Source organism: Lottia gigantea, assembly GCF_000327385.1.
Source record: "Lottia gigantea unplaced genomic scaffold LOTGIsca_136, whole genome shotgun sequence".
NCBI classification, from domain to species: domain Eukaryota; kingdom Metazoa; phylum Mollusca; class Gastropoda; family Lottiidae; genus Lottia; species Lottia gigantea.
The window spans coordinates 157,181-170,794 of NW_008707550.1; positions in this window are offsets into that span (position 1 = coordinate 157,181).

Sequence of the window (13,614 nt, forward strand, 5' to 3'; positions counted from 1 at the left end):
GGATAGTGACTGGTACATTTTTATTAATGGAAGAGGGATAGTGACTGGTACATTTTTATTAATGGAAGGGGGGTAGAGACAAGTACATGTTATTATTGGAAGAGGGATAGTGACTGGTGCATTTTTATAATGGAAGAGGGATAGTGACTGGTACATTTTTATTAATGGAAGAGGGATAGTTAATAATACATTTTGATAATGGAAGAGGGATAGTGAATGGTACATTTTATTAATGGAAGAGGGATAGTGACTGGTACATTTTATTAATGGAAGAGGGATAGTTGATAATAAATTTTAATAATGGAAGAGGGATAATTAAAAATACATTTAAATAATGGAAGAGGGATAGTTAATAATACATTTTAATAATGGAAGAGGGATAGTGAATGGTAATTTTATTAATGGAAGAGAGATTGTAAATGGTACATTTTATTAGTGGAAGAGGGATAGTGATTGGTACATTTTATTAATGGAAGAGGGATAGTTAATAATATATTTTAATAATAGAAGATGGGTAGTGAATGGTACATTTTATTAATGGAAGAGAAATAGTGAATGGTGCATTTTATTAATGGAAGAGGGATAGTTGATAATACGTTTTAATATTGGAAGGGGGATAGTGACTGGTACATTTTATTAATGGAAGAGGGGTTATTAATGGTAAACATTTTATTAATGAAATAGGGGTAGTGAATGGTATGTTTTATTTGTGGAAGAGTGATTGTTAATGGTGCATTTTATTAATGGAAGAGGAATAGTGAATGGTACATATTATTAATGGAAGAGGAATAGTGAATGGTACATTTTATCAATGGGAGAGGAATAGTTAATGATAAAAGGTGTAAAGTGGTAGATGTTATTAATGGAAGAGTGATATAGTAAATGGTACATTTGTTGGGAAAGGGATAGTTAATGGGAGAGGGATCGTTAATGGTATATGTTATTAATCGAAGAGGACAGTGAATGGTACAGTTTATTAATGGGAAAGTGATAGTTAATGGGAGATGGATAGTTAACGGGAGAGTGATAGTTAATGGCACATATTGTTAATGGAAGAGGGATAGTTACTGGTACATTTTAATAATGGAAGAGGGATAGTTGATAATACGTTTTAATATTGGAAGAGGGATAGTATAAGGTACATTTTATTAATGGAAGAGGGATAGTGACTGGTGCATTTTAATAATGGAAGAGGGATAGTTGATAATACGTTTTAATATTGGAAGAGGGATAGTGACTAGTACATTTTATTAATGAAAGAGGGATAGTTGATAATACATTTCAATATTTGAAGAGGGATAGTGAAAGGTACATTTTATTATTGGAAGAGGGACAGTGAATGGTACATTTTATTAATGGAAGAGCGATAGTGACTGGTACATTTTATTAATGGAAGAGGGATAGTTACTGGTGCATTTTAACAATGGAAGAGGGATAGTTGATAATACGTTTTAATATTGGAAGAGGGATAGTGAAAGGTACATTTATTAATGGAAGAGGGATAGTGACTGGTACATTTTAATAATGGAAGAGGGATAGTTGATAATACGTTTTAATATTGGAAGAGGGATAGTGACTAGTACAATTTATTAATGGAAGAGGGATGGTTGATAATACATTTCAATATTGGAAGAGGGATAGTGACTGGTACATTTTATTATTGGAAGAGGGATAGTGACTGGCACATTTTATTATTGGAAGAGGGATACTGACTGGTACATTTTAATCATGGAAGAGGGATAGCTGATAATACGTTGTAATATTGGAAGAGGGATAGTTGATAAAACGTTTTAATATTGGAAGACGGATAGCAGATAATACGTGTTAATATTGGAAGAGGGATAGTGAAAGGTACATTTTATTAATGGAAGAGGGATAGTGACTGATACATTTTATTAATGAAAGAGGGATAGTGACTGGTACATTTTATTATTGGAAGAGGGATAGTGACTGGTGCATTTTAATCATGGAAGAGGGGGTAGTTGATACTACGTTTTAATATTGGAAGAGGGATAATTAAAAATACATTTAAATAATGGAAGAGGGATAGTGACTGGTACATTTTATTAATGAAAGAGGGATAGTGACTGGTACATTTTAATAATGGAAGAGGGATAGTTGATAATACGTTTTAATATTGGAAGAGGGATAATTAAAGGTATATTTTAATAATGGAAGATGGATAATGAATGGTACATTTTATTGAGAGGAACAGTTAAGATTACAGTTTATTAAGAAAAAAAGAATATTAAATGGAAGAGGGATAGTGACTGGTACATTTTATTAATGGAAGAGGGATAGTGACTGGTACATTTTATTAATGAAAGAGGGATAGTAACTGGTACATTTTAATAATGGAAGAGGGATAGTTGATAATACGTTTTAATATTGGAAGAGGGATAGTTAAAGGTATATTTTATTAATGGAAGATGGATAGTGAATGGTACATTTTATTGAGAGGAATAGTTAAGATTACAGTTTATTAAGAAAAAAAGAATATTAAATGGAAGAGGGATAGTGACTGGTACATTTTATTAATGGAAGAGGGATAGTGACTGGTACATTTTATTATTGGAAGAGGGATAGTGACTGGTACATTTTAATCATGGAAGAGGGATAGTTGATAATACGTTTTAATATTGGAAGAGGGATAGCTGATAATACGTTTTAATAATGGAAGAGGGATAGTTGATAATACATTTCAATATTGTAAGAGGGATAGCTGATAATACGTTTTAATCATGGAAGAGGGATGGTTAATAATACATTTTAATATTGGAAGAGGGATAGTGAAAGGTACATTTTATTAATGGAAGAGGGATAGTTGATAATACGTTTTAATATTGGAAGAGGGATAGTTAAAGGTATATTTTATTAATGGAAGATGGATAGTGAATGGTACATTTTATTGAGAGGAATAGTTAAGATTACAGTTTATTAAGAAAAAAAAGAATATTAAATTGTGCATGGAAATAAATTACACCAAGAAATTCTCTTATTTAACATAAACATTTTTTTTAGCTTCTGATGAAAAAAATGGCAATTTTAGAGTACTTCTTGAAGTATAACGAATATTTGTTAACATGAACAGACCTGCAATATCTAAAAGGTGATACTAGTTTATGGCATACAGAGACCTGTACATTGGAGGTTTTATGCATTACTTAATATTAGTAATTAAATTGAATGAAATCAAGCATGCGTGGTTTATGTCTATTTATTATTTATATATAGTCCAAGTCACCCTGACATGTACATAACCGATATTGAAATGAACTTTTATATAGCTGTTGGTCCCTTTATGACTAGGCGTTATGACAATCTTAGCCCGGAGCATCGTGATATTATTTGATACGGAAGGACGAAAACTTAAATTGTTCAATTCAAGATGGTTGCTTAGTTAGGTCAAGGCATGGTGTCTGTTTACAGAAACGTTTGAATTTCCTTTTTTTCTGTTTTCTTTATGTTTGCACTACTGGACATATTTTTCCATTCCGATTTATGAGAAACTTTTAATAGACTTGCTACAGAATGAAAACATTTCTTTTGATATCTTCGTATCTTTTTTATTTCCGGCTAATTTCCGGTAATAAACCTGCGTTCGAGATTCTGCCAAAGACTTGACAACACTCACTTTACAAACTAATTGAAACAACACTAATTTTCTCATTTCCGCTCTATTCTGACCGACTAAAAAATCAATGGAAAAGGTCTTGGAGCAACCTTGTACTATTGGTCACATAACATGACCGCATTAAATTGGAAGTCCGGTGAGGGACAGCGAGGGTCATTTCAGATAATTAGAAAAATGAGAAATAACACGTGATCGACTGAATGCTGTAACAATTTCTTTAATGTTTCTTTGCCTCCAGGACAATTAAGAACCGTACGTGGAAACGAGTTTATTAGATTTCGCTTTTGTGTATTAGGAAAAGTCATTAAATGTCGACGATTGGTAGTGGACAGTCGTGATTCAATACAAATTTATCCTGCTGCCAATAGTGGACATGGACAAATTACTTGATAGAAATATATAGGAAGCAACCAATGGTCAGAAAATAAAGTAGCCATTGGGCGGTGATGGCAGTGATGTCGGCGTGATAGAAGATAACATCTATTATTGATTAATTCTTGATTTGTATTTTTTTATGTTGTAGAGATAATAAATTAGATTTACTGTATAATTACTCTTTACGTGCTCTGAGTTTTTGGGTTTCTAAATTTGGCGATAACTTAGTTGATATAATTTTCAAGAAAGCTTAACATCTACAAATCCAGTTCCCATTTGTGTGTAGCCGAACTGACATAGTCTTTATAGTCAGATTTCTAGCAAGATCAGATGAGCACAAAAGAAAGCTTATGCCATACAAAACCGATACCCACTATTGTTTAGCCGACATAGATTTCATAATCAGATTTCTATAGAACGCAAGACTATTCGAGCACGATTATATTTCCAGTCCACCCAAATACAAAATGTGCTGAATGGAAAGAGGATGTCCTCAGAGTCGTCAGTGAAATTTTAAGATATTATTATAACTAGTAAAAACCTACTACACGATTTCAAAAAAGCATAATCAATGTAGCATGAAAAAACTGCCATTGTGCAACGTATAAATATGCACTTAGCTTGCCATGTAGACTCTTTTTTCCCGATAGGTAAGGTTTAAAGCTGCATAATATTTCGATTAACCTGCATACATCTGTATGAAATTTTGTGAAGATAGGTATAGAAATAATACAGGTATAATGGTTACAGCAAGTAATTTAACATGTTTTAATGTGGGAAATATAAGATTTTAATAGTTTACATTTTTGTCTTGACTCTATACCTAATATTTCATATATTTATGAAGATAAATCTTATAACAAACAGAAATGTATCTGAATAATGCTTTAGATCTCTCGATGTCACTATTGTTGAAAAAAGTAGCTATAGGCGGCAAGACTTTCTATCTAAGTTCTATTTCGTTCCTTATTTTGTCACGGAATGACTCTTGAAATTCTGTTAATATCTATAAAAGAATCTCGACTCAGATCTTTTACAATTGATAAAAATATCACACGTACTTCAACAATAACAATAAATCGTACAATTTTATTCAAAAAACAAAACCGTTGCAAGCAAGTGATAAATGAAGTGCTATGTCAGATACATTGCAGGACATTGATAAGTTATTTAGAATGTGTTATCTTCGCACAAATTTCGCTTACCATTATAAAAATATGATCTAAGAGGAAGTTATTATATTAATTACTCTAACCAGCTGTTGGTTGATATAGGGAGTGAAATTTTACACAGCGTTGAGTGTGGAAAGCACTTATTGTGGAAACAAATAAGGTCCGTGGACGATCATTGAGATTCAGACGATCTCCAACTTTTCCAATAGCAACTGCTCAGGTCCATGTTTTTATTTCCATAATTTGAAAAAAAGTATTCTATAGTCCCCAAATTCAAAAAAAAAAAGAGAAAAATTCGCAGAAAAATCGTGACTGATTGCTTTACTAAATATTATTTTGTATTTGAGATAAAAAAAAATTAAAAAAGAAAATCAACAAAAACCTATTTCCTGAACCCATGAACTTTTTTTTTTAGTATAGTAGTGCTCTAGAGATCATTGCGGCCTTTATGCTTTAAAAATCAACTACAGTACCATGAAAGGTAAACGTTGACAGACTACACACACAGCACTTCAGATAGAACTCTATAAATATTAAGACGGAAGTTGTCAATTTATATTAGACACTGTTAACGCTTTTTTCACCTAATACATTAATACAGCTGTCAATATTTAATATATAAATTTTCATACATTTTTTCCAAGTGATATAGTTTATTTAAATATTGAATAATAATTTTATTGTTGAATGACGATTTAATGCATTATTTTACACCGTTTCGAATGACTCACAGGACTGATAATTGCGCTGGATAACACTATATATTAATGCATTATCGATTTAGGTCTATGATTTTCTTCATTGATTTTAATTCATCTTAAATACAACTTGAACTCTGTGCCAGTGCTTTCTGTTGAATAGGGACTAGTAACTCTATAAGACAGGACAATATACTGAGCCCCGTTTTACACACGTTGTATACGTTAAGATCGCTAGGCATTTGAAAATCGAAAATGAGCATGCAAATAAAGCTGTCCTGGTTAAGTTCCATGCATAGCCCACACTGCATACCGTTGCCAGACAATATTAGCCAAATATAGAGCAGAAAAGTAGGACGTAAAATTTCAATCAGTTTTGGACTACATGTACGACATAAATCGAGGATTTTATTTTTAGAGTCGAATTGAGTGACGCTGTTAGAAGATGCTGGTATAAAATAACGCCTCTATAAGACAGGACAATATACTGAGCCCCGTTTACACACGTTGTGTACGTTGCATTATCGATTTAGGTCTATGATTTTCTTCATTGATTTTAATTCATCTTAAACACAACTTGAACCCTGTGCCAGTGCTTTCTGTTGAATAGGGACTAGTTGCTTGTCAATAGTAACCTCTTTTCTTTTAACCACTCTAATCACTATATCTTAAGTTCACATATTTAAAAATGTTAAAAATTAAAAAAGAATTGAAAAGTGTATAAAATGTGTATGTGTGTGTGTTTTTGTACGAAGCCGTCAATTTTCAATTTTCTTTCTCGATTTCAATCAGTTTTGGACTACATGTACGGCATAAATCGAGGATTTTATTTTTAGAGTCGAATTGAGTGACGCTGTTAGAAGATGCTGGTATAAAATAACGCCTCTATAAGACAGGACAATATACTGAGCCCCGTTTACACACGTTGTATACGTTAAGATCGCTAGGCATTTGAAAATCGAAAATGAGCATGCAAATAACGCTGTCCTGGCTAAGTTTCATGCATAGCCCACACTGCATACCGTTGCCAGACAATATTAGCCAAATATAGAGCAGAAAAGTAGGACGTAGAAATCCATGTCATACTATATTTTATACCATGTTCATGTAATATAAAAACTGCCTGCCACCTGGACTCAGATGCACACAATTTTCTGAAACTGATCATAAATTGGTTAAGTATATTTATATAATAGGCTAGATACTAATACTGTCGAGTATTATGTCGTTTATGTCGTATTCAGCATTGTTAGCTTTATTCAAAGCTATATTTTAATTTCATATTTTACATGTGTGGCTGTTTGCAATTGCATATTCGATGGCTTGCTTGCAAAAGCGTCTAATAATATAACTTTGTTCAGATGGGCTGAAGATGCCTTGACAGCTGGAAATATAAAGAGAGTAGTCTGGTATTCACGATCAAGATCAGTATGTGACATTCTTTTTACCAGCTCAGAACAATCAGAACAAATATAAGTATCCCTGTGAAAAATATAAAGTAAATTTTCGCCAAAAAATATTTAACAAAAGACAACATTTTTGGACTATTTAACTCCATTAACAGAATCAATGCCATGCATGTAAATGTATGTAATAGAAACTGAAATTTTTAAAATGTTATCAGCAGAAAGTATTACACAACAGTATTAAGTATATAACAGCTGGATGAATTAGATCACCACCACTCAACCGAATGACCTGGATATTTTCTCTACAAGAAATCATAATATGCATATCATTATGCTACGATGTACGAGTATGTCAAATGCTTGTAATGGGTTGAAAAAGAAAGTAAAAACAAACTGATCTTTTCACAGGACAAAACAGTTGAGATCTACCTTTTACAATGATCTTGTATATATGTTCCAACATTTTATGTCAACAGAGTATCTGATAAATCGTCGTATTATTAATTGATAACAGGTTTTGAAGAGGTGGTGTTTTGTGTTGCTTCGAACATGTTAAATTTAAGATAACTGTAAACGTATACTAAAAATTAGGATTGGTTAATTTTAATGCCATGATAATATCGAAAAATCAGATTTAAGTAAACTAACTTTTTTATAAGAGTATTCGGGATCGCAACATATTTCCTTTTCTTGTAATTATCAAATTTTTAACACTTCTAAATCTTTTCATTTGATACTTTCATTAAAAAGTGTATCAACCGGATACTATGAAAGTATCAAATATTTTATATTGAAATTTCTACACTCCCATTCTTAAAATTAAGATACTTGCTTGAGAGTTTCGGTACCAAATCGTAGCAAATAAATGCAAATACACTCTTTGTCCTTGAGAAGAAAAAGCTTGATCCTTCGAAAGCAGCATGCATTATTCCAACTGACTTGAAGTAGTAGAACAGTATACAATTTAAATGCCTATCATTCTTGTTCCCTTATCAAAGTTACCATTCGACACATTCAGGATATATTATGTTGAGCTGGTTTGACTAGCCTTCACTCGTATTTCAATAGCTGATCTAACTAATATATTCAGATAAGTTCACCTCTTCTTTAAACATATGCCAATTGTCTTCAAATTGCATTGAATCATATATGTCTGTGTTTGAATTTACAAAAACAAATACATTTATTTAAAAACACGTTATATGTGTAAATTTAAAGAGATGTAAACGTCTAAATCATTTTAAAGGTGATTGGGCTGGTTTTCAATATATCCACGATACTTTCCAGCTCTAACAGGTCCATAGCCAGACTTAATTGTTTGGAGGGGCAAGTAATATATCCGGAAGGGGCAATGATGCATGGTGTTTAGTTGCAGTAATTGAATTTGTTGATTGTCGGAATGCCCAGCCCTTCAGCCCTTTGAGATGGATGATATTTTAATTGTTTAACATTTTATTGTTACAAGAATAAATCGCTTGGGAGACCTTTAAAAAAATTGTTTCATTTATTTATGGAATCAACAAAGCACACTTTCATGAATTTTTCATTTCAATGATAGCATAGGTAATAATACAAACAAAAACCTTCAAACGTTATGAACATTTCAATACATGTGTTTTTAGGTAAAGATCTATCAATTTGTAAATGAAATTGAAATGACCAGCCTTTGACATATACTAGGTTTGATTAAAGGCATGTTTAAAATTGGGTTTCCTTATTTGTTAGTGGCAAATTAAGCAAACTATTTGATTAATTGATGTTTCGAGTGAATTATCCTGTATTCTTAATCATATCATTATGTTCTTATTGCATCATTAGAACACCTCTGCTTTATATTCATATGAGTATTAGCATTTTCATTTTCTTAAATGAAAATATGGGAACCCAATGAAATTCAAATCTGCGAATGCAACGGTTGATATTAACAATGTTAAAGATAATGAAATTATTGAAAATGGCAACGAAATTATGAAATCCAACGATAGGTATCAAAGTCTAATATTCAAGAATATGTATCTCTTCACAATAATTCCATTTGTGTCAGTGGTCTGAGTTACCTAGACGCTTAAAAATGGGAAAATGGATTGAATTTGGTTCACAGTCAACTGTGAAAACAAATGGTAGTTTACCCATCATTTTAGGAAATAATGAAATCGAAGGGAAACAAAAAGAGACCTTGATATTTTCCCTGCCATATTATCAAAATTGACTGTAATAATTCGTTTTAACGAACAATGAAGAACATAAAAGGAAAATTCGACTTGTTCCGAGATGACCAATGCTCATTACAGTAAAGTCAATATTGGATAACTCAAGCTTACGCACATTAATCAATTTTTCCATCACAAAACATCGTGAAAGAACAAAAATGAGTGACTGTATGGACTAAAGAACAATAGTATGGCGTTACACCACGACTAATAACACAATTATAGTGGGCGATAGTCAGAAACTTCTTCACCATATGGACATGACGTGGTCTTAACGTGACACAGTTCTAGAATTTAAAATATGAGTCCAAATCGATATCCATCCGGTTTTCTTTATTGTTGTATATTTTGATAATGCAACTACATGAGTGTTCATTGCACTCGCTCATTATACTTATCTTTCGAGTTCTTTGTATATTGCTAAGAATTACAGTTCTTAGAATTAGTATGTACAGACATTAAAGCATACTTAAACTACTAATTGTTTGTTTTCATGCCATGTGTGTAACCTCCTAATTGCTTCTGTATTTCTGGAATTCCTGAAGCATAATGACAAACCAAAAGAGGATAAAATATACATTACTAGTTTTAATCCCTAAATGTCACCTTAAAGGTTCAAGAATTCTCCCTTTGGACCCATTTGTAAAATCATTCTTTAAATTTCCATTCAAAATTTGATTTTAATACGATTATTCTCTCAAAATAAAATAGTTTCCGGTCGTTATGTAAGCTTCAAAGATTTCACTGGGTGTTGATTTTAGCGATATTTCGTGTCTGGTTGGTATAGCTATCTTACTGAAAAAACTAGTTGTAGTTGAAGTGATATTTGATGTCTGGTTGGTGGTACTGAATTATGGGATGAAGATTTTTTATGATATTTGATGTCAAATTGGTGGTACCGACTTACTGAAACACTGGGTGCAGATTTCAGTGATATTTGACGTCTGGTTGGCGGTACTGACTTGCTGAATTATTGGATGAAGATTTTAATGACATTTGATGTCAGGTTGGTGGCACTGACTTACTGAAACACTCGGTGCAGATTTTAGTGGTATTTGGTGTCTGGTTGGTGGTACTGAATTATTGGATGAAGATTTTAATGATATTTGATGTCAGGTTGGTGGCACTGACTTACTGAACCATTGGGTGAAAATTTATTGAAGCTTGTTGTCTGGTTGGTGGTACTGACTTACTGAATTATTGGATGAAGATTTTAATGATATGTGATGTCTGGTTGGTGACACTGACTTATTGAAACACTGGGTGTGCGTTTGGGCGATATTTGGTGTCTGGTTGGGGGCTCTGACAAACTGAATTATTGGATGAAGATTTTAATATTATGATATTTGATGTCTGGTTGGTGACACTGACTTCTTGAAACACTGGGTGTAGATTTTAATGATATTTGGTGTCTGGTTGGTGGTACTGACTAACTAAATTATTGGGTGATAATGATGTCCGATTGGTGGTAGGCTACTGACTTGCCGAAACACTGGGTGTAAATTTAAGGGAAACTTGGTGTCTGAAAAACAAGATGTAGATTTTAGTGATATTTGATATTTTGTGATGGTACTGACTTACTGAAACACTGAGTGTAATTTTTAGTGATATTTGGTATTTTGTTGGAAGTACAGCCTTACTGAAGTACTGGTCAGATATTAATGTGGATTGCGATTTTGGTTTATTTTCTGAAATGATTCAGTTAAATGTCTGTAGTTACATTTAGTTTGAACTTGAACTAGTTTGAAAAAAAAAATAGATTTAGAAAAGATGTTGGTGGTGTTGGGTTGACGGTTAGCCACATAACCATATTAGCTATATGTGCTCTGAGGGTTCCATAATATGTAGGCCTTGTCCTCCAACTTTTATTCCAATAAATCAATATGAAAAATAAATTTTATGATTATAATTATACTTATTATTCCGGTGTTAAAATTCTCATCATAACAAATATCATAACAAGTTGTTCAAAGATACTTTTTATCAACTTGGCTGCAATTTTCCACTTGAGTGTAAAAATCTATCATTTTTCACTTCTTACTTGGCACTTACATGTATCTTCTGTTTCTTCTAAACGCAATGTGTTGAAATCAAACACCATTTCGCGCTCTTCACTTATGTAAATTGAGTCCCGCCCACATAAGTCGTGAAGGAGAATGACTTTTGACCCTAGTTTGAAAATAATTCAAAGTAATTATGTACACATCAATTCTGTGACTTTATTATTACGTCAATATGAGCATTTCTAACTCCAGTCTATTGTTCAAATGAATGTTATTGGTTCAGAATTAAGTTAAAAAGTGAAAAAAATCCGCTTACGATGTATATGTAAGTGGTAACAAAATTGTTTATCGGCTACTCTTAAAACCAGACAGATTATAAAAGACGGATGCATCAGATATAGACACTACTTGTCTAATTTTACCACTTTACTTTTACTGACATTGACCCTATGAGGTCAAGTACTGTCCCTATTAGGACACTAGTGGCCTATAGTAGAGGTCAGTGTAATGTAATGTAATGTTATAACATAATGTGTTGATATCAAGACTAAATAGTTATATATAAACTGTATTGTACTGATATACTCTTAGCTTTTAGGCCTGTTCGGGTTATGATCAGTGGTGCATGTTGTCTAACATTGTTTGTTATGTATATACATATGAAGTAACTGTGGCTATCGAGCGTGCAGAGGGGGCAATATATTCTTATAACCAGTTTATTGTTAGAAATCGACCAATGTGCTGGTTATCGAGGCTACCAGTAGAAAAATATTGTATTTTACTGAGGTAATAGTCTATGAGATCAACCGACGCCGTTACCAGACAACATGTGTGCAGGCAGACGTAATAGTCATATAACATTGTCCAGAAGTTACTCAACCTCTCACCCCTAAAGAAATAGACTAGCCCGGTCTACCGACGAGGTCACTTGACTGTAGAACACATTACAGGGCAGCACGCATCAGTTGACCGCAGTATTGAGGCCGACAAACGACAGACTATCTTATATATCGCGCCTTGCTTTTTTAATGTAATATATAAACTAAAAAGGTTTAAAGATTATTGGACTTAGGAGTAAAAAGCAGTTCGTGTGAACTACATCTTGAAGGGGCACGGACTGACATCTCGAATAACGTTTTAAAAACTTTTCCTGTATGGATAAAAACTACGGACATTGGTCCGAACTGTTGACATTGTTGTTTATGTTTTAATTTGTTAATATCAGTGATTGTTATTGAATACTGTTATAAAGTCATAACGTTTCAAATAGTAAACTGTGTTATGTGAGTTATTGACTGACTGTGTTCTATTTTTAACTCTAAGGCGCTCGGACAGTGGTCACTTAGGCAGTGCGGTGGAGCCGTTCGTGTTAACTTGGCTGACCTTAGATGACCGTTAAGTGTTCATATAATATTTAGTAAGAAGAATAAAAGGAAGAAAGAAGTCAAAAAAGGAAGAACACAGCAGGTGTACACTATTACTTTCCCATGATTCAAGAGAGGGCCGCCATATTGGTTACTCTTTGTCCAGATGTAAAGCGGACAAGATCAAGATTTTAATGTTTAGGCCGGTAAGATGTCACGGCGCAAGCAGGGCAGACCACAGCAAAGAAAAACTTTAGATTCACGTGAGTAGAGTTTTAAATAATTTTTCTTAATGTTTTCAGTGTAATCTATCTCTAAATGTATTCACAAAGTGAGCGTTGGTCGCCTCAAAAGTCCGTTTACCCTGGCCAAAGAATATACAAATTGCATTCGTCACGCGTCAGTACTATTATAGTTATTAGCAGACCGTTATTACATGACATTTTATAACTGTAATTCAAATAGCTAACAGATTTAAAAATCAGAAAAACTGAAAAAGTTGTTTTTTCGGTCAAATCTTGAAATAGCCATCACCTTAGTGCTAAATTTATCTCTGCATATATTATTACCAAATGGTAATCTCTTCAACTCTCTCCGTCTCACGCGAAAATAACGATAAAACTGCAGTTGGGTAACCATAAAGAATATCTTGCAAGAAGATTATTACAGTTCTAGTATACTAGAAAACATCAAATACTTTTCACTTACTCCGTTTTACTAGTATTTTCAATGTTCATGTGTTTGTGTTT